Raw genomic sequence first — 22,740 nt, 5'->3', positions numbered from 1 at the left:
GGAGTCCTGGCACGGTCGACTGGCTTCTCCAGGCTCGGCTGGTGATCGCAAATGGAATTTTCAAACAGCACTTTTGTTCTTTGAGGCAAAATAAATGTCAAAAGAACTGTGCTGACAAGATGAACGTCACCCAGACGGAGTAGCAGGTCCAGGCGGCCGGAAGATGGTGCTTCCGCCAGGAACTCCGTGCTCCTCCACGCAGCTGCAAACTCGCCCAAAGCCATCTTGCGCATGCGTGCCACGCGGCGCGCCTCGGCTCAGCGTGGTGTGCGGTGCCCTCGAGGTTGGGGTCTGCGGGCCAGGCCCTGGGGGACGACAGGACGGACAGCAGCACAGGCCCACTTTGTCGGGAGAGCACTGGAGGAGGAGGAGGAAGCGACCAGGAGAAGTCGCCAAGGGGCCGGAAGTCAGACCTTGAGGAAGCGGGTTGGAGCGAGCAGGCTGGCCGCGCCACCTTGCACGGTGAGCAGAGCACGCTGGCTCTCGGGGCTGGCCCGCCGGGCTTCGCGTGCTTTCTACTTGCTGCTAGTGCCTGTTGGCAGTACACAGGGGTTGCATGCCTTCTGTGGAGTTGGCACGAGTGCATGACGCAGCTTAATTCCTTTCTCGTCGCCCTTCCTTCCCTTCCCTTCCCTCCCCCTGCCTACATCTCCTAGATCCCCTTCCCCTTTGAGAAGACTCTCTCTACTTCCTGCTCTCTGCCAGGACCCGTGAGAATAGTGGATAAAATGCAGCCATTTTTTAAGAGATCGATTCGTCTGGCAGATAGTTATCGCGGCCGATGTGATGGGTGCAGGTGGACTACACGGAGGCGAAGGAAGGATGTTATTATGGGGGCATTCCAAAGGAATTCTGCAGATGCCTGGTACTGCCTAAAAGGTCCTGTTGGATTTGAAAGAGATGAGCTCCTCTCAGACGATTTTAATGTTCAGATAAGGCAAACACCATCAGAAAATCCACAGGAAATGGAATGTGCCCTTAGAAAGCAGACCTAAAATGCTTCTAATTGATATCAAATTCCATGAACCTTTCGGTGTTTTTCAATAATTATGTAATTTAAAGCAGGCAAATGGAAGAAATTAAATATAGATCTAAATATATAATAACTACATGCCAGGAATATATGTATGTGTTTGTGTGTAGAAATATGTAGACATATGTATAATTTGTAACATGTAGTGTATATATATCATGATACCCAATTATAAACCTAGATAAAACATTAAATTTGTGAACATGTTACATATTAATTTATTACTACATATTTAGATATGTACTATATACTTACACATTATAAAAGTAGTAATCTATGCTTACACACTGCATACATGTATAGACATACACACATACATATATACATACACACTCATCATATATATTAGTAAATACATTCATTGTATACCACAGTCCCATATTCCATGGAAGATATGTTCCTCTATCCCCAGATGGATGCCTGAAATTGTAGATATATCTACTATGTTTGTAGATACATAGTATATATACTATATATATATTGTATTATATATAGTATATATATAATTGTAGATATATACTATGTTTTTATTTATACATGCCTACAATAAAGTTAAACTTATAAATTTGACATAGTAGACAATCTGGCATAAAGAAAATCATAATAAAATCAAATTATAATATATACTGTAATAAAATTGCCAGAATCACAACATTTGTGCTTCAGAACCATTTTAAAGTAGAATCACAGTAATTTGAATATCATAAACGATATGATACCACAGTAGTCAACCTGAAAACCAACATGGTGTGTGTAGTTCCCTACAGAGTGAAATCCTAGAAGAAAGAATAATTTGTTTCCCTAGCAGGCTAGAGCAAGATAATACGAGATTTTATCATGCTAACCAGAATGGCCCAGAATTTAAAGCTTATGAATTGCTTATTTCTGAAATTTTCCACATAATATTTTTATAGTGCTGTTGAGTACAGGTAATTGACACCATGATGCGCAAAGTATGGGTATCATGTACAGTGAATTCAGTTGTCCCTTGGTATCTGTAGGGGTTAGAACCCCAATGATGCTAACTCTATGGATGCTCAAATCCCTTATATAAAAATGGCATTGGGCCGGGGATTTAGCTCAGTGGTTCCGGCGCCTGCCTCGCAAGCGCAAGGTCCCGAGTTCGATCCCTGGTACCAAAAAACAACAAAAAAAAGTGGCATAGTATTTACATGTAATCTATGCACATCTTCTGGATATTTTCATTCATGAGTGTTTAGGTCAACAAATGCTGAGCCAAGCAGATGCAGAGAGCTCACTGCACATATCTGTGTGTGTGAATGTATACTCATTTCACACCTTCACCTATCCTCGAGAATCATGCTATTATTAGTATCCATGTCTACCATGAGCAGGTTGAGGCTGAGAGGGTAGATTGCAATACCGTCTCAGTCTGGAGTCTGAACATCTAATCACTTCTTCAGAGAAGGTGTCTGCTGATAACTGTGATCAATTAAATTACTGTATTCCATATTTTTTGCATGCATTTTCAAAGGGCTCTTTGGAGATAAGTAGCATTTATCCAACAGAAGCTATGCAGTTGCTTTTGAATAATTCAGAAACATTTTTGAATGCCATCATTTGCAGTGCTCTCTTCACAGTAGTTTCTTTTGTATAAAATGAGGTCATTGGTCATTGTCATGCATATTGACTGAAGTAATTGCTAAAACATTTCTTCTGAAGTGATTGGGTCAGGACAATTTTCAAATGACTGATTTAAAAAACTTTCCTTTTTATGGGTGTCTTTACATGTTCGAAAGGGGAAGAATGTGAGTTGATTTAAAATACTTGTTTCTGTGTGTGTGCGCATCTATATGTATCCTTGTATGTGTGTCTGCAGTATTTAGTAAAGTAGAATGTTGGCCTTACACACTCGAGATACAGCCAACTTGGACATGCTGTAATTGGCAATTGGCTTTCTTTCCCTTTCTGTTCTTCTATATAGGCTGGAATAACTTCTTCTGCTCTAGGAGTGTTGGGGAAGGAGAGGATGAGGAGGGAGTATCAAGACTTGGGCAAGAAGAAGTAGATAAATCTATTTTGAGGGTTTTCTCCCCTTTTTGTAGAAGGCAGGCTAAAAAGAAAGTTTCTCAACCTTCATTTATACTTTGAAGTAAGAAATGATAACTTCCATTAAGTATGTTACAACTATATTTTCTTAATTTGTAATGAAGTATGTAAAGAATTTCATTTTCTTTTGATCAGCAGTTAGAGATAATGCAAATGTAATTAACTGGAGCATATCAGACTCCATTTGTCAATTATATTAAAGGCTAAATGTTATCTGAGACACTTTATACAATTGAAAGGGAATTAAACAATGGTCCTTATTGCTTTATAGTTTCAAAGAAAGCCCCAAGACTTAATTGAATCTGGTGAGCAACTTTGGTTGTGCCATTTCTAAGTGGAACCAAGGTTACTTGAATATCATAAACTCTGCAGTACCATAGCAGTTGACCTGATAACCAGTGTGACTTCTAATAGCTCAGTGGGTGTGTAGTCATAGAGTGGATATCGGGAGCACCTTAGAAGCTGGACACAGGTCCCTCCCATGACAAGGGAAGAAGTAATGAGCATGGAGTGAATCCTGCGTCCACTCATAAAGTTATACAAGTGACCCAACAGTGAAGAGAACTCTCACCTGGCTTGTATTAGTGCAGGGTGACTTGATTACCTCCAGAGCTTTCTTTCCCATGGTGGGAAAAGGAAGGGGAGAGCTAAGTCCCTCCTGCACCATCCTCATAAACTTTTCTTGCTTAAAGTGGAGTAATATGGCAAAATAATCCAAATGTTCCATCAACAAATGAGTGGGTATGCAAAATGTGCTATGTGCATACAGTGAAATGACAGGATGTCACTCAGTGGCAGAACACTTGCCTAGCATATGTGAGGCCTGGGTTCTATCCCCAGCCTTAAAGAAGTCTACTATGCATACAGTGGAGTAGCATTCAGACACAAAAAGAATGAAATTCTGAATATGTTACAATGCAGTGTGTTAGCTTTCCGTTACTATAACAAACGTCAACAGTGTAGGACTTTTTCTTTTATCTTTATGTTATTATGATGGTTGTCTGATTTTAATTTAAAACTTTTCAAATACCCTTCTGGAGCCAGTTCTCTTGTTCTATGCATACGCGAAAAACCTACCGTGTATGAACTTTATTATTTTCAAATCAACGTCTTATGTTGTTGCTATTGAGAAACAAGTCACATACAAAGGAAAGCCCATCACAATCACAGCAGACTTCTAAGGGCAAACCCTCAAGGCAAGAAGAGCTTGGAGTGATGTGTTTAAAGCCCTAAAGGAAAACAACCTCTAACCTAGACTGATGTACCCTGAAAAACTATCTTTCAACATTGACAGTGAAATAAGATGTTTTCATGACAAAGAGCACCTGAGGAACTTCATGAATGCCAAACCAGCACTCCAAAAAATTTTAGACAAAATCCTAGAAAAAGACAACGAGGATCACAACCCCAAGAAGCCCAGCAGAATGAATCCATTGGGCACGAAAAGAAAGTAAAAGCAAAGGGGGAGAATCCAACAAAAAGAAAAAGTCATGACAAGGGTAAGTCAATACATATCAGTTATAACCATTAATGTTAATGGTCTCAACTCACCAATCAAAAGAATGGGTCAGAATGGGTCAAGAAGCAAGATCCAACAATTTGCTGCATATAAGAAACACACTTATTCAAAAAGAAACTCATAGACTGAAAGTTAAAGGGTGGAAAACAATACTCCACACAACAGGAACCTGAGAAAAAGCAGGAGTAGGTATCCTCTTTGCAGACCAAGTGGATTTCAAACCCACACTGATTAAGACAGACGAAGAAGGACACGATATTCATGTATTTTTGTTGTTGTTACTGTCATCTTAAGTAAAAGCTCATCATATTGTATAATGAGTGTCGGCTTTGCAACAGAGACAAATCTGTTTTTGCGATTTTAAAAATCCAGGCTGAAGAAATAGCTTCAGACTCCCTTATTCTCCTATTAGCTGTGTGCCCTTATATCTTTGTATTTCCCTCTGAGTCATAGATTTCACATCAATATGATTAGAATATTAATGTCCACCACATATGGTTTTAGAGGATTGAATGAGATAACCTCTTTGCCCTTGGTAAGTGATAGTTTCTTCTCCTCTTTGCTTTGTCAGTCCTGGGGATTGAACCGAGGACCTTGATTGTACCAGATAAGCACTCTAACAATGAGCTCCACCCCAGCCTCCAGTCTTCATTACTTCTATAAGCACATGCCACAAAAAATGAACAAATACGGTTTTCAGTACGTATGGTCTGTTTATTCATATTCGCTAAATAAAAAGTGACAAGTAGTGGATGAAAATTATGTCAATATATGAGAATCATACCCAAGAGATTTTGAGTTTTCCTCCAAGACTTCTTTCTCCAAATGTGTAATATATTTTACTTTTTGTTATAGAAAATTTTTCAAAATATTCATTTAGTATTTGAATATACACCGCCCCATCCTTGAACTTCCAAATAATTTTATTTGCAAATAAATGTACTTAAAGAGGTTCCTTTATTATATTTTTTGCCTATTATTTGGGTTTCTTGTCTTTTTCAGTATTCTCAGGTTTTTCTATGTGGAAATCTAGGGCTTCAGTGATGTATTTTTTAAATTATTGGGCCGGGGATTTAGCTCATTGGTTTCGCCACCTGCTATGCAAGTGTAAGGACCTGAGTTCTATCCTCGGTACCAAAAAATATATATATATATAAATAAATAAACAAATAAATAAATAATCTCTACAGTGACAGAAACCTCAGAAAGGAGAACAGAAAGCACTTGTAGAACATTTCTACTCACTCCAGGTATTTTGACTTTATTTTGCTGGTATTGAAACTGCATCATTATTGTTGTCATCCTCATTATCAGTTTTGTAAAAATTTTCCAACTTTATATGTATTTGGCCATAAGCTTAGCAATATTTTCTCACTTGATCCTCAAAATACCATGATCTCAGTACGTATGTATGTTTTTATGTGTATTTATTTATTTATTTATTTATTTATTTATTTATTTATTTTTGTCTCAGCCAATTTGCCATTGGAGAAATCAAGACTTAGGTTGGTTAAGATGCTCACCCATGATCACACAATCAAGACAGAATTTATAGGTATGTGTGTCTGAATTCACAATCTCTGTGCTACACTGTCATTCTACACTGCTTGGAAATTTGACAATTTCATGACTCATGGCATGGAACGTTGATCTAATGGGGTAATCTTCCCTACATTTCTAAAAGAAGAAAGCGAACATCACTCAGATGTGACAGGAAGCATGAGGGTGTGACGGTACTGAGAATTGCTTATGTATGTGGTTAGTATTATCAAGCAGGAGAACAAAACCAAGTTCAGAATCAGAATCAGTCTGAAAGCCTTTCGACAATTAATTTATCCCATTTGGGCCTCAGTTTCCTCATTGTGGAATAAATAGATGAAGGCCACATGATTGTCAAGTTTCATTCTGGTCAGAGATTCTGCTTTAAATCGAATTTTTTTTTTTGGATAACAGCTTTACTGAGATACAATTCATATATTGTAGAAGCTCAAAGTGCCCGATGCAGTGATTTTTAGTAACTGCACGGCGTTGTGTAACCATAACCACTGTCTTAATTCTCTAACATTTCTTTCATGCTCCTTTCAGTTACAATCATTCCTGTCTCCCCTCAGTCCTTGGGAGACATTCGCTTGTTTTCAATCTTCATAAAAACAGAATCATGCAACATGTCATATTTTGTGACTATCTTCTTTCAATTAGAAAATATTTTCAAGATTCTTGTTATAATATGCACCTCAAAGGTGATAAAAAAAACTCATGCAAAAATATAATTTATCCTTTTCACTTCCAAATATATTTGTTTGTTCCTTCATACATTGATGAGTGTTTGGAGTGGCCCGGCTTTGTGGATATTATGAATAATGCTTCTATGAACATTTGTGTACCAGATTGCTGGGAATATATTTTATTTCTTTTGAAAAAATACTTAGGATTGGAGTTCCTAGTATGAGAACATACTTTTAACATTATGAAAGCTGTCTTTTTCCAAAGTGGCTGCATTACTTATTTGTAAGAAATGAGGGTTCCCTTCACATTCTAACCAACATTTGTTATGGTCTCTACCTTTTTTATTTCAGCCATGTTTATGGGTATGAACATTTCATTGTGTTTTTGATTTGTATTTCTCTAACGTCACAATGCTGAACTTCATTATGAATACGAATTGCCAGTTTTTATAACTGCTCTTGAGAAATGTGTATTCAGAATTTTTTTCTTTCCAGTTGCTTGTTTTTAGTTGCTGAGTTGCAAGACTTCTGTCTATATCGTGACAGCCACCAAGTCTGGTTTCAGACATAAGGTTGCAAATGCAGTCTCACATTCCGTGGGCTTCCTTTGCAGTTTCTGGATGGCGATGTCCTCCTCTGTTGCACAAATGTCCAGTTTTCTGAAAGTTAATCTATCAAAATTTTCTTTTTTCACAGGGATTTACTCACATGATTTCTTCTATGAGTTTCAGTGTTTTAGTTCTTGCACTTATCTTTTTAATCCATTCTGGGTTAGAATAAGTGTGATGTTCAGTAGGGCCTCCACTTCACTACCTGGCACGATGGTAGCTAGCTTTCTAGCACTGTTTTCTGAGAAACCTGTGTTTCCAGTACTGGGTTGCCTTGGCAACCTTATTGAAAATCAATTCACCATAACTGTCAGGGCTGCTTTCTGGATGTTTAACTCCACTTCATTTATTTCTGTGTCTACGTTATGCCACGACTGCACTTAAAATGAGGCAAAATTTCGAGAATCCCAAGCAACACTGGTGGTGCCTGTAATTGGGCAGTTGGAGGGAATAATTGAGCTGCATTGGATCGCTCTGAGATACCCACTTCTCAGTGATTGCCTCCTGCTAATTTGTCTCCTGGTGAGCACGAAATACTGGATACTCCAGGGCCTGCAGAATTAGTTGCAAATAGTAGATTTTTCTTTTTTGTAGAATACCAAAGCTCTAACCCTGTCATTCCAAAGGGACACATGGTGTGACATTGACTAGAATGGAGGAAGCTAAAAAGTTGCTATGTGCAAGAGATCTTCTAAAAAACAGTTGCCATAGCAACTGTGGCCTCATAGACTGCATTGAATGATAGAAATTATTGCAGCATAATGACAGTCTTTTGATGTACATCCTTCCCTAGGAGAGATCAAGCAAACCCATGTAACATGGCTTCACAGAAAAAATTATCTTAACTGAAAAGGAATCTTCTCTTTAATATATGCAGACTGAAATTTGAATATCAGTATTTGATGTGAAAGTAGCTTTTTACCCTTTCAGAGACATTGGGTTAAAACATTCCATGTAAAAATCTAAATATAGTCGGCCTTGTGATCTGAATAAGAATAAAAAAAAGAGAATATGAATAAGTGGCTTCCTTTTTCTACAGGATCACAAGATTATTAATCTTGGCTTTACAAATAAATTTTGCTGGAGCTACTAACAAACTATATTAGGCTCTTTTTTCTTTCCATTTTGAACTTTCTTGGAGATTTTCAAAATGAAAGCTTTAGTTGCAGAAAGGGTGCGGATTTTTTTCTTTAATTCAGCAGGTTGTGTGGTAAACTTAACGATTGTAGGACAAATGCTGAAGTGCACTTTCATCTCTGGCCATTTTCGTTTTGAAGAAGGTGGTTCCTGTCTTCACAGACAGGATGAGCTTCACCAGGTGCACACTATTCTCCGGGTTTGTCAGTGAGCCACAGCCTGCTGATTTTTCTGCTGAAAGAGTCGGGTCACTGCTAACACCTGTGAGGGTTAAGAGCGCATCTCCTTTTGGGGTGTGTGTCTTCTGACAACTTGCAGCATCTTTTGCAGACAGAACGAGCTTACTGGGAGACTGAAGCGTTCCATTTTTAGTGCAACCCAAATAGGAATAAGACCCTTCTCTGCTCTGATTGAGGGGACTCTTGATTCAACCTTTGCCCTGACATTGATGCCACTGAATAATCCATTTTCATTATCACATATTGAATTCAATGTGCAAAATTGATACCTAAAGTCTGTTCCACTTCTCTGGGATGATATGAGCTGTGTAAAATAAGAATTAGCCTCATAATATAGACTTCCTCATATATTTAAAATTTATATCAAATTTAAATATTATTGTTTTATACTATTAGTGAGGGTCACCAAAAGAAGTCACATAATTCTAAACTATATAAAGTTGTAAAAATCAAGCTCAGCATCATTTTTGTTGCATCAGCCTAGCAGCAAGAGTCTGGATGATTGTTTGTAAACCAGTAGGGAAAAAGGTCAGTTGCATCATCTTGGAAACATTGGATTAAATCTTAATGTACCCTGCTCTGCAGATGACCGTGCTTCATTTCTGCCCCTTGAAAGCCCCCTGGAGTGAAAAACAAAACCAAGGTAAAAGCAGAATGAGCTGGGAGCCTCCTTTCACCAGGAAGCTGGCATCTGGCTCTGCATCCGAGTCAGGCCAGCATGGCATCCAGGTCCTTCTCTCCCGCCCGAGAGCGATGCCTGCAGCCCCCTTCCTTCAGTTCCTCCTCTGTCTTGTGGGTCTTCAGTCTCAGGCTTTCTTGTGCGCATTGCTGCTTCACTCAGCCCTCAGTCGAGCTGCATCCGCTGTCTTCCGGCCCAATACAAGGAGCGGGAGGCAGGCAGGTGGCGCCTGCAGGGTGCAGATGTGCTCTGTATCTTTGAAATGTGTAGCTCTGTTCACTGTCGTATTTCTTCTTTTCATCATGAGCCATCTGTAATTTTCAGTCTGTTCTGAGGACTTCATTGCAGCCTTTATTCAGCTACAGTGCGACTGATTCTCTGTAAGCCTCTCTAGGAGACAAATCAGGGGTGAAGTAGGACTCCTCTACTCAAACTCTTGCAATGACCAGCTTGCGAGTAGAGCAAAAAATGAGCATAATTCTCTGGAACCAAGTCCAGCCTCCCCTGACATGTTCTCAACATTCTTTGCTTCTTTTTCAAGCTCTTCCTTGGAAATAAGAGATAAAATGCAAGCTAGTACGTCCATGTCAACAAAACGATTTATTTCCTTCTTGTATTTTAATTCTTAGAACAGAAACAGAAATAGAAAGCAGAGGGGTAATCGCCATCTCTTTCCTCCCAGAGCTGCTTCTACGCCTCCTCCTCAAGACTCCAACCTCCTCTGCGCCCCCAGCCAGGCCCGTGAGTGGGTCTTCCTGCCCTTTACCCTGGTCTCTCCAGCACCGTGAAAGGCACCAGGCTCTGTGAAGAGCCTTTTCCCTGTATCTTCTCATCCTTCTCCCACTCTGTTATTTTAAAGTACAAATCAAGCCAGGTTACATTATTGTTTCAAACTTAACCATTGTATCAATGCTTGTCATTCTCAAGATATTTTTTAAATCCTTAGCTTCGATAAGCCACACACTTCATGTATTTTCATCCAGTAGAGATTCAGCCTGATACGTGAGATATATGCTCTATACATAAACATGCAAACACACAGCATCAGTCAGCTTCTGTTGCTGTGACGAAATGCCCAGGATACACAGCTGGAGAGGAGGAGGACATATCTAGGCTCATGGTTTCAGTTCATGGCTGTCTGGCCTTGCTGTCCTTGGGCCTTTGGTGGCACAGTACATCCTATGAGGGTACACAGCAGCCAGCAGGCAAAGAGAGAGAGCGGGTGTCCCCAAGTCCCTTTCAAGGGCACCCATTGCAAGCCAACTTCCTCTCCCTAAGCCCCGGCTCCCACAGACCCCACCATGGCCCAGCAGTACCAAGGCTGAGGACCAAGCCTCTGATACTTGGGGCCTCGTGGTGCATTACAGGTCTAAGTGCTGAGCACAGATCAGGGGAGACGGAGGGGGAGAGAGAGAGAGAAGACCAGACAGACAAACAGACACATAGATACATAGATACACAGATAGATTCTTTTTCCCCCTCTATATTTTTACATGTGCAGAGTTCCCATTATTTAAGGCCTCTCTTTCCATGCCTATTGGTCTCTGGAGAACAGTTCTGTTCTAACACACCAAGTCTTTCTTGATCATCATAAGCGGAGATAATACCTCAACTCTGGGTTTCTTCTAATTAATTTCCAAAGCATTCTATGTCTCCTTCTACTTGCCACTTCTTACTTCATAGTACAACTAAAGATCATTTTCTATCACTGTTACTGTGCATGCATTGAAAACATGACCTGTGACTAGTCATTCTATCTCGAGAGATAGCTGTGTTTACCGAATACTAAGAATCCCATTAATGTAAGTAGAACGAATGAATGAACGAAATAAAGCCCTGGTGTGCCTTGGTTACAACCACTATCTTTTAACAAACAAATGCCATTTGAATAATGATAATAATAATAATGATTGTATTTTTACAATTATTTGATACAGTTTCTTCTCTTCATTTACTTTCTGCTTTAGGGAAGTGTTTTAAACAAAGCTTGTTTGGAATCGATATGTTCATCTTTGTGTCTTTTTCCTTTTGTCTGTAACTCTGGAGGAAGTTAGAGTGACCAGTTCTCATGGGCAGTCTATGTGGTACATGCAGGGCTTGAGACATCATTAAATAGGAAAAGACCTAGGGTCTGTTTTACTTACTTTTCTGCTAAGTGATTGAAAGCTAAAGAAAGAGATCACTTTCATAAATGTCATCTTATAGAGAAATTTCTATTTTTCAAAATAATAATTCAGTCTATACTCTCATTCAATTATTAGACCCTTATACTTACTGACATTTGTACAGTTTGAAAGATTAGTAGGCATTTGTGGTATACGCCGCAAATGTACATTCAAGATTTCATTTTCTTCCATCATTCTTCCTCTCTGCCCACTTGGTCCAGTAAAAATACTTTGTTTCTCCTTCTCGAAGATCCTAAGACCTTCTCATTAGAGTCTGAAAGAGTGCTTTTCTCACCATTTGAGTTTCTTTTATCCATAGCCTTTTTATTGCTAGTTGTTGTTATCTTTCAAATGTCTACTTCAGTCAGTTTTCCCTGAATGGATTTCTGCAAGAGTTCAACCTTACTTTGCTGTGTGTAGTTACTCTTTGAAAACTTTTACTATCATTTAATACTTTCTAGTTTATTTATTGACTGACTCCTTTTCATGTTTCATAATACAAGCTCTATGAGGGTAGAAACCTTTAAGTTTGAGTTCTCTTTGCTTGAAGATCTGGCTTATACCATGTGGTCAGTAAACATTGTCAAGTGAAAAAATATACTATACTTGGAAATCTCTTTATTCTTAATGTTATGGAATCTCTGCCTTTCACTTGACTAGGAACGAATAAAGCAGAGCCTTGAAAGGAACATGAAGACAGAAACAAGTCCTGAGTCCATGGCACAAAAGCACGGCGGGGAAGACAAGTGAGCAGAGTGAGTTAAGCGGACAGCAGGTGGGCAGTGCTGTGCAGTATGTTCTCTCTCCAGATCTTGGGCAGAGTTACCCATTGGACAGCTTGGGACCCTGGAAAAGAACGATTTTAAAATGTGATAGCAACCGCAGATGGAATTCCATGAGTTTAAGGCACTTGTTTCTTGGGGTGGCCTTATTTTGGGGGATGATTTCTTTTTAGCCAGATGTTGGCACATTGTCACTGCTGCTGCTTTGATCTTTTGTTGCTACTTGCCTTTCCTCTGTGAGGCTGCTAAGAGGCCGGGAGTTCACTGCAGACAGGCGAAGACTGCTCAAACTGAACTGAATTGTCATCGCACGATGATCACGTAGTAGACGCTCAGTCAACCTCTTGTCAACTGTGGTGACTTGAAAGTGTCTCACATCACCTATAGGGATTCGGACAGTGTGTTTGACTTGGCCCTTCTAGTATCCAAATTCTGAGAAATTCTGATAAACAGCTACTTTATAGTCTTTCACAATATCAATATCATGAGAAGCAAAGAAACTGGACATGATTCTGGATTAAAGAAAAGTAGGGGCCGGGGATGTAGCTCAGTGGCACCATGCCTGCCTCACAAGTGCAAGGTCCTGAGTTCAATCCCTGGTACCAAAAAAATAAAGTGTTATCTAAGTGTAATTTAAAAATAATTCCCAGTGTATTGTTGTTGAAAGAAAAAGCAGCCATAAAGGTCATTCTTAAAGTATTATTTGATATGGTCACATGACCCACTGTAAACATAGTAGGATGTAAACAGATGACAATAATATACAATAATATGATTTCTTTTATAAATTTTTTTGGTAGTAGGGATCGAACTCAGGACCTTGTGCTTGTGAGGCAGGCATGGCCCTACTGAGCTAAATCCCCAGCACTAATAATATTATTTCTGATTCAAAAATATAAATATATACAAATATACAGTGAAATATCTTGTACCTTTACTGTTACCATATAATTAACTTCCAAACTGGCTATTACTTTAACTGCATGGTAAACATTTAGGCTTTCATGATTTCAGAGTTTATGAGTTCTCTTTTCACAGTTTGCAATCTGTTTTATATTTCATTTAAAGTTTAAATTGGCAAAATTTCCATATCAGTAGGTAAAAAAATTTTTTTCAACAACTGGGAAACAATTTATGACTTAGTGTCCTACTACTGGGCATTTATATTTTTCCAGTGTTTTGCTGGATTATACACTTTTAGTTCACTACATAACTTAATAAAAGGTCTTTTCACAAACATACAATTACATTGCAAATTAAATTTCCAGAAACAGGAATTCTGCGCATAGATGAATCGCAGATAGATGATAGATAGATAGGTTTTATCACATTTAACTCATTTAAAGATTCCAGTAATTTATTCCAGAAAATATATGAGAATCTTTGCATTTCAACAACCAATCAATAAAACAGGTTATGAATTTTTGAATATTGCTAGTAGGAGAAAATGACATTTCAGTTTACTTTTGATTTGCAATCCTTTTTTATGGGTAAGGTTGAACATATGGCATGTGTTTGAAAGCTATTTTACTTTAGGGTATGTGAAATGACAGTTCTTAGTATTTGCTTTTTCTACATTTTTGTTGTTGTTTCTGAGTTCTTGAAGTGCTTTATGTGTCAAAAAAAACCTTTGCAAAGTTGCAGATTTTAAATTGTGAAAATTGTCGATTGCCTTTGCTTATAGTTTAAAAAAACTTTCAGTTTTGCTTATCAAAAAACTTGAACATATTTTGTTTCTTATTACTTTTTCTTTTGTTTAATATTATGACTGTTAAGCTTAATTTTCTACTTGATTTGAGTAAGAGCTGCCTGGAGAGTGGATTGGATCACCGGGCACTGTGGTCCTCAGTGATCAGCCCACTGATATTCACAGCTGTTAGGAGAAGGGCCCAGTTGGAGATGGGTCACTTTGCAGGGTGTATCACTTGTGAGTGCTCCTTCCTTGTGCTCTGCTTTCTGGATGCTATGAAGTGAGTAGATTTGGTCCAAAATGCCCTTCTGCCATGATGTCTCTGCTGTGGACCCTTGCAGGATCATGGACTGAATCCTCTGAAACCATGAGCTAAAATAACCCTCTCCTCATTTAAGTTCCAAGTGTCAGGTCTGTTGCCCAGCAATGGGAACACTAAACCAATACAGATCGTGAGTCACATTTATAAATGACCTCCTTACACAAAGTTATAAATCAGTGCTGTCATACTTTATCATAATAGTTTAATGGCTTTTGTTGTTTTACACTTAAATCTTGGTTTTAATTTCCCCAGTGTTGTGCATCATCCAGGGCCTTGCACATGCTAGGTAAGCAGTCTACCACTGAGATACACCCAGCCCAACATTAAAGTCTTTAATTTCTTTGGAGTTTATTCTGATTCACTGAGGTATGTTTTCATTGCTTTCCCGGTATCCATCTAATTGTCTCAAATAGTGTCTACTGAAAAACCAACTTAATTATCTGAGCTGAAGTCATTTTCATATTCCAGTTTCTACTATGTTTTGAGGTCAATTCCCATTTTTTAGTTTGTTCTACTGGTCTGCTTTTCCACAAGTCCCTTGGAAGTCCTGTGCACTGAAGTTCAAATTTTGGATGATTTAAAATATACTCATTCATTGATATCTGCTAGGGATGGCATTCCTTTTCTTTTTCAGTTTCATTTTTATCATTCTTGGTTATCTGCCTTTCCATGTGAACTTTAAAATCACTTTTTGTATTGCTAAGATTTTAAAAACTTTTTCTTGGAATTACATTAAAATTTTAACTTTCTGACATCAACATGAGGATGAACATTCTTGAATGCCAAAGAAACTTTTTATTTCCTTTCAGATTTTTGTTTTTGTTTGTTGGCTTTGGGCTTGATTTTAATTTTCTCTATGCCGTTTATGCATATCCAGATTAAGCTTATTCTCAGGTTCTTTCTGTGTGTGTGTGTGTGTGTGTGTGTGTGTATGTGTGTGTATTATTGTTATTATACAGAGGTCTTTTTGTCTATTACATCTTTTAGAGGTGAAAGTTTATGTGACTATCAGAAAACCATACACTCCTACTTTTCTAGATATTCTTATTTTTAAAGTTGGGTTTTTTTAATAGTTACTCCAAGATTTCTGAGTATTTAAAAGAATGCACTGTACTTACTTCTTTTCAAATTTTTAACTACAGATTCTTTTTATGTAAGGATGAAAGTTTACCTAAGTATACATTTCTAGAATGAGAATCACTTGATCAAAGCATGGATGTATGTAGAATTTTGATTGCTTTTTATTAATTGCTGCTAAATCCAATAATGTCATAATAATGGTGAAGGGGGCATTCTAGCCAAACTCTTCTTCCCTCTTGTAGAAATAAATTTAGTTTCTCCCTAAACACAATTCAGCCTTTTGAAGTAAGAGAATAGAAAATAATATAGATATAGATGACTAAGTTTCATAATAGGTACATAAAGTAATTTTAAATACTATAGAGTTGGGTATGTATTTACATGTCATGTTACAGAAGTAACTATTTTCTTCTTACCTACTGGTTAATTTTACCAATTATGAATATTTGTGAGGTATTTTAGGTGACTTGTGAGTATTCACTGAAATGAACAATTTATTTTTCTTATCTTTTAAAACAATGATTATAAGCGTAAAATGTTGAATATGTATAATTTTGCTTTCTGTTTCTGTGGGGCTTGCAACCCAAGATGTCACTCATGTGAGGTACTGGATTCACCACTGAGCTGGGTGCCAGTCTGCACTGCATCGTTTATTTTTAAATAAACTCCTTTACCATATTTGCTTCATTTTTCGGCCATGTTATGATAGTCTATTCATTTATCATATATATATATTCCATTATTACATGACTGTAGTTTATCTAGTAGTTTACCTACATTAGAGTTGATTTTTTATTGTACATTTTTTCAATTTGCATGTTATAATGTTTTCTAATATTGTGATCATGTTAATTATTTATAGTTATTTTAAAATTTTATTTATCCTACATTGTTGTCTTTTAGTTAACTTCATTAGATTTTTATTCATTTTTTGAGCCAGTTAATTAAATAATTTGTCCTCCCTTATTGACATAAATATGTAAACCTATGAATTTTTAAGTAAGAGTAGTTTTTTAAAAATTAATTTTATTGCTACATTTTAGGTATACATTATAATGACATTCATCACTGGAAATTTGCACCTTTAGATAATCTCTCTTGGTTCTGTTATTTTCCCCATTCCCCTGCCCTCCCTTCAACCCCACCATCCCTCCATATTTACAAAGTCTTTGTTTCCATTTTTTCATTTTCTCATATTCATTCCATTCCCTTCTTTCTTTTCCCCTAGCCCTCCCACTTCCCCTTCCCCTTTGCCCCTTTTCTTCCTATTTCACATTATCTATTATACCTTTTAGTCCTTATTTACACTTTCAGTTTCTCACATTAGAGAAACTATTCTGTATTTATATGTCTTTGTCCTATTTATTTCACTTAAGAGTGTTCGCCTCAATGTGCATCCGCTTAGCTATAAATGTCTAATTGCTCATTTTTTATGGCTGAGTATTTTATAAAAGAACCATGTTTTCTTTATCCAGTCTCCAGTTGATGGGCAATTGGGCTGCTTCCAAGTTTTAGCTATTACAAATTGGGTTGCTGTGAACATGGGTGCACATATATCAGTGTGGCATGATACTTTTAATTCTTTGAGGAAGATACCCAGCAGGGGAATAGCTGGGTCAAATGGGACTTCTAATCCTAGTTCTTTGAGGTTTCTCCATACTGATTTCCACAGTGGTTGCACCAGTCTACATTCCCACTGGCAGTGGAGCAGTGTTCTTTTCCCACAGCCCCGCCAGCATTTGTTATTGGTTGATTTCATGATACCAGCCATTCTTTCTGGGATGAGGTGGAATCTCAGCATTGTTTTCATCTGCATCTCTCGAATGACAAGTGATGTTGAGCATTTTTTCATATGTTTATTTGCTATTTCTAATTCTTTGTGTGAGAAATGTCAGTTCATTTCAGATGCCCATATTTGGATTGGGTCTTTAAATTTGGGAGGTCTGATTTTTTTAAATTCTTTATAGATTCTAGATAGTGGACCTTTGTCTGAGGAACAGCAAGTGGAAAATTTTTCCCATATTGTGGGTTGTCTTTTCACATTGTTGATGGTTTCTCTTGCTGTGAAAAAGCTTTTTAGTAAGAAGAGATCCCACTTGTTGATTGTTTGTGCTAGTTCATGGGCAACTGAGTTTTTGTTCATAAAATCTTTTCCTATACCAATGTCTTCAAGAGTTCTACCTAACCTCTGTTCCAGCCAGTTCAGTGTTTCTCTTTTAATATTTAGATCTTTAATCCATTTTGATTTTAGTTTAGTGCATGGTAAGAGATATAAGTCTAGTTTTATTCTTTGGCAAGTTGAAACCCAATTTTTCCCACATCATTTATTAAAGAGGCTATCTTTCCTCGTGAGGGTGGTTGGCTCCTTTATTGAAGATGAGATGGCTGAGTGTGTTTGGAGTTCTAATCTATTCATCTTCTAATCATCTTCTCATCTGTTCCCCTGGTCCTCAGGTCTGTTTCTTTGCCAGTACCATGCTGTTTTTATCACAGTAGCTTTGTAGTATAGCTTCAAGTTGGGGATTGTGATACCCCCAGCCATGTCTCTATTGCTTAGAATTGCTTTTGCTATTCTAGGTCTCTTCTGGTTCCAAATGAATTTTTTGATTGTTTTCTCTAGTTCTGTGAAGCATTATCTTGGATTTTTTTATCTAGTTCTGTTGGAATTTCAATGGGCATTGCATTAAATCTATATAGCAGTTTTGGAAGTATGGCCATTTTTACTATGTTGGTTCTTCCTACTCAGGAACAAGGGATGTCTTTCCATTTTCTTATATCCTCTTTGATATCTTTTCTTTCTTTTTTCTGATGAGGTTGGCTAAGGGTTTGTCAATTTTTTTTATTCTTTCAAAGAACCAACTCTTGGCTTCATTGATTTTTTTTTTGTATCATTCTTTTAGTCTCCATTACATTGATTTCTCCTCTGATCTTTATAATTTCCTCCTTTGTATGAGCTTTGAATTTGTCCTGCTCTTGTTTTACTAGAAGCTTGAGTTTCAGCATCAGGTTGTTTAATTGGGCTCGCTGTTTTCCTAATCTATGTATTCACTGCTATGAATTTCCCTCATAAGACTGCTTTCATTGTGTCCCATAGATTTCGATATGTTGTATTGTCATTTTCATTTAATTGTAGGGACTGTCTGATTTCTTTTTAAATTTCCTCTGTGACACATTTGTTATTCAGAAGTGTGTTTTTCAATTTCCATGTGTTTATGAAATTCTTGCAGTTTCTTTTGCTATTGATCTCCAATTTCATCACAACTGTGGTCTGATAATATATACCGGATAACTTCAATTCCTTTGTACTTACTTAAATATGTTCTATGAGTGAATATGTGGTCTATTTTGGAGAATTACCCATGTGGAGCTGAAAAGAATGTCTATTCTGATTTTGAGGGGTGGAAAACTCTGTAAACATCTGTTAAGTTCATTTGTTCAAGAGTTTGATTGAGTTCTAGTATTTCATTACTTATTTTTTGTCTAATTGATCTATCTATTTGTGACAGTGGGGTATTGAGGTCCCCCACTACTATTGCATTAGTGCTTATTTGATTTTTCAAGTCTGTTAGTATTTGTTTTATATAGTTGGGCACACTACTGTTTGCCGCATATGTGTTTATGATTGTCATCTCTTCCTCTTGGATTCTTCCCTTTACAAGGATGTAGTGTCCTTTGTCTCTCTTAATCAGTGTTGGTTTGAAATCCACTTGATCTGCAAAAAGGATAGCTACTCCTGCTTTTTGAGGGGTTCCTGTTGCATGCTGTATTATTTTCCACTCTTTAACTTTCAGTCTATGAGTTTCTTTTTCAATTCAGTGTGTTTCTTATATGGAACATATTGCTGGGTCTTGCTTCTTGACCCATTTTGCCAGTCTTTGTCTTTTGATTGGTGAATCGAGAACATTAACATTGATGGTTATAACTCATACATATTGACTTATCCTTGTCATGACTTTTTCTTTTTGTTGGATTCTCCCCCTTTGTGTTTAATTTCTTGTCACTTCTGATGGATTCATTCTGCTGGGCTTCCTAGGAATGTGATCCTCATTGTCTTTTCCTAGGATATTGTCTAAATATTTTTGGAGTGCTGGTTTGGTATTCATAAAATTCCTAAGGTGCTCTTTGTCATGAAAGTGTCTTATTTCTCCATCAATTTTGAAAGATAGTTTTGCAGGGTTGTTTTCCTTTAGGGCTTGAAATATGTCACTCCAAGCTTTTCTTGCCTTGAGGGTTTGCGTTGAGAAGTCTGCTGTGATTCTGATGGGCTTTCCTTTGTATGTGATTTGTTTCTTTTCTCTAACTGCTTGTAGAATTTTGTTCTTCTGTTTGTTTTCTGGAATCTTAACTATTATATGCCTATGTGTGGATTTTTTTTGATCAAGGCTAATTGGAGTCCTATATGCCTCACTTATCTGTATGTCAAGTTCTTTTCCCCTCTTTGGGAAGTTTTGTGCCATCACTTCTGTGAACAATTTTTTTTATGTCATCTGCACTCTCTCCTGTTTCTTCATTGAAATCAGTCTTATTTTATTCTTCTTTGCATCATGTGGCAGCTGCTGCATTGTTTTCTCATGGTCCCTTACTATTTTAAAGCAATTTTTTTTTTCTTGGTCAGTGATTGCAATCTTATCTTCTATATCTGAAATTCTGTCCTCACGTTGGCTTATTCTGCTGTGTAAACTTTCGATGGAGTTTTTAATCTCCTGGAAATCTGTTTGTATCTGTTTTATGGATTCCATTTGTTTCCTATGTTGGGATTTCATCATGTTCCTCAGCTACTCTATTTTTTTTAATGTGTCCTCTCTAGATTTATTAATCATGTCTTGCACTATGAGCACAATCTCTGCGATTTTCTGAGAAATTATTTCTGATTTCATTTTTTTCAGATCTTCTTTTGTTGCCAGTTCAGGGAATCCAGGTGGTTATCAGATTGTTCCATATTGTTTGCATTTGGGGTTGCTTTAGGTGATCTGGGAATCTAGTTTTGAGACTTGTTTACATGTCTTCTCATTTCAGTGGGGAGGGTGTCCTGCTGGCGCCCACGTGGCTCACCTCCGCGCTGGAGGCAGTGGTATGTTGGCCTGGAAGGTTCACCTCCTCTGAGCTGGGAGTGGCTCCTGCACCTCTAAGCAAGAGTAGTTTTAATATTTTCATATTTTATTGTAAAATTTTGCTTTATATTTTCTCTTTGAACAAGTTTTGTTTAATGAAGCTTTTAAATTTATGCTGGAAGAAGTAGTCTTATTTTTATTTATTTAATTACAGTTAAATTAGGAAATATTTTCCATGTTATTTTTGGCTTCTGGAATTTATGTAGGTTTAATTTGTGATCCAAAAGTCAGTGGATTCTCCTCTACACAAGGGACACAGATTCTGTTTTGTTACCAGAGTGAATTAAAAAAATATAGGAGATTAGGAACATTCTTTTTTATTAATACGGATTTTTAAATCTTTTGTGGTATATTTATTTGTTTTTAGCCATTAGAGCTGTTTTGCTTGTTAGTCTCTTCACTCTATGTTTTGTGTGTATGTTTTCTGTTTTATGATTCTTATTTTTCTTTTTTTAATACTTATATCTTTTCCTTTCATGGCAAGATTTTAAGATCATCTCACTTCCTAGTACAAACAGAATTAAAATAAATTTTTCTTTTCATTCTTTCTCCCTTTCCATGTTACTGCTCAATTTGAATATATAATAATCTTTTGCTTATTCTTTTAATATTTGTTCTACTCATGGCTGTATTTAATTTTATGACTCAGTCATACTTATTCTGATTTTTTACTAACTTTTGCACTCATGATTTTATTTCTAAAGATTTTTTTCCCATTTAATATTATTAATATCGTTTTGTAGACTCAGTTATCTTTATTGTATTTTTCTTAAAATATATTTTCCTTGTGCTCTTGAAAAATCAAATTTATTTTTGTTAGGTATTATTTTCCCTTCCTGAGGCCATGAATTTACATTTCATCTCCCCCAGTGATCTTGAAAGTCTTTCCAAGTGTTCTTGTGTTAAATTCTTGTGTTTCTGCTTAATGATATTCTGTAGTGGTAAATACTTCAAATACATAATACTTTTATATATGATAAAACACTTGGCCATGGTACTTTCACTGCTTTGTGGAAATTTATTTTTTTTTTGAGTGTTTATAAATCGTTTTTTTCCTTTTTTACAATCCCACCCCCCCCCATATGTTTTTTGCATGTTGTGTAAAGTGATATTTTTGAAATCCACCATTGTATGCGTTGGATTTCCCAGAACCAGCATGGGATCCCTGTGTCCTGTGAGCAGCCAGGATGGCCAGCCAGACCTCACAGTTTTAAGCCCCCTGCTCTGCAGCGTGGCTTCCTCTAGACATGGCCCTCTTGGCCCTGTTCATGTTGGCCCACAGCCTTTGCCACTTTGAGGCATGGATGTGTCTCACAGATGCCTTTCACTGGGTCTGGTGGTTGTAGCTGTGAAGAGAGCTGACTGCAGGGTGCAACCTTTGCATCTAACACCTGCATGTTTTTCCCTATCTGATGACGTGAGCTCCTGTCCATAATTCTTTTCCTTTACCTCTTTTCACTTCTGCTCTGCTCTTATCTCCTTCCACAGATCTTCCTGCAAAATATTGAGAAGGAAAATTGCCTTGGTAATTTTGGTAAATGCCTTGGTTAGTGACTGTAAGAAAATTTCTTTTTTAAATAAATTCTTGGAGAAGAGAAATAGTGAGACATATTGCAGCTAAAATCAACTTATATTGACATTACACATAGACCTTACACTTAGGATTCCTTTAACATTTTGTTTTAATTTATTTTAAATCATCTTCCTATTTTTCATGGGGAAATTTGTATTAATACTTGGAGTAAAAATTTTTTCCCCTAGTACAGGATTCTACTTGGGGAAGCAGAAAGTTACTTGTTAGGAACAAAGCTTCGCTGTGCCTTCTCCTTTTATTTACAAGTATGTGCTGATCTCCTACTGTTTATAAGTATGTGTTGATGGAAATGGATCACACCAAGGAGAGCAGTTATGAGAATATGGAATTACTTGCCCTGGGCCACAAAATACTGATCTGATCATATCAGCTGTCAACAGAGTCTCCATGGCAATCTGAGTCCTGCTGGTCCAGGAATGTGAGTTGAAGAGCTTGATTTCAAATGAAGGACCAATGTCCAGGATCTAATTTCCATGCTTGGAAAGG

General features: G+C 37.2%; 1 long non-coding RNA gene across 2 annotated transcripts in view; it reads left to right on the top strand.

Moving 5' to 3' along the window:
* The first annotated feature begins 46 nt into the window (after window positions 1–46).
* LOC147821426 (uncharacterized) overlaps window positions 47–22,740 on the top strand; it is a 47,634-nt gene continuing 24,940 nt past the window's right edge. Inside the window, exons 1-3 of one of the 2 annotated variants that reach the window (XR_015447019.1) lie at window positions 47–462; window positions 6,097–6,177; window positions 12,336–15,265. This is a non-coding gene — a long non-coding RNA (uncharacterized LOC147821426). Of the gene's footprint in view, window positions 463–6,096; window positions 6,178–12,335; window positions 15,266–22,740 lie in introns of those variants that run through there. The other variant, XR_015447016.1, reaches the window with a different exon arrangement.

The sequence above is a fragment of the Heterocephalus glaber genome, unplaced genomic scaffold (assembly GCF_053883595.1).
Source record: "Heterocephalus glaber isolate CG9 unplaced genomic scaffold, H.glaber_assembly_v1.0 deba00001737, whole genome shotgun sequence".
NCBI classification, from domain to species: Eukaryota; Metazoa; Chordata; class Mammalia; order Rodentia; family Bathyergidae; genus Heterocephalus; species Heterocephalus glaber.
Note: the sequence above shows the minus strand (reverse complement) of the source record. Positions and strands in the feature narration are given on the sequence as shown.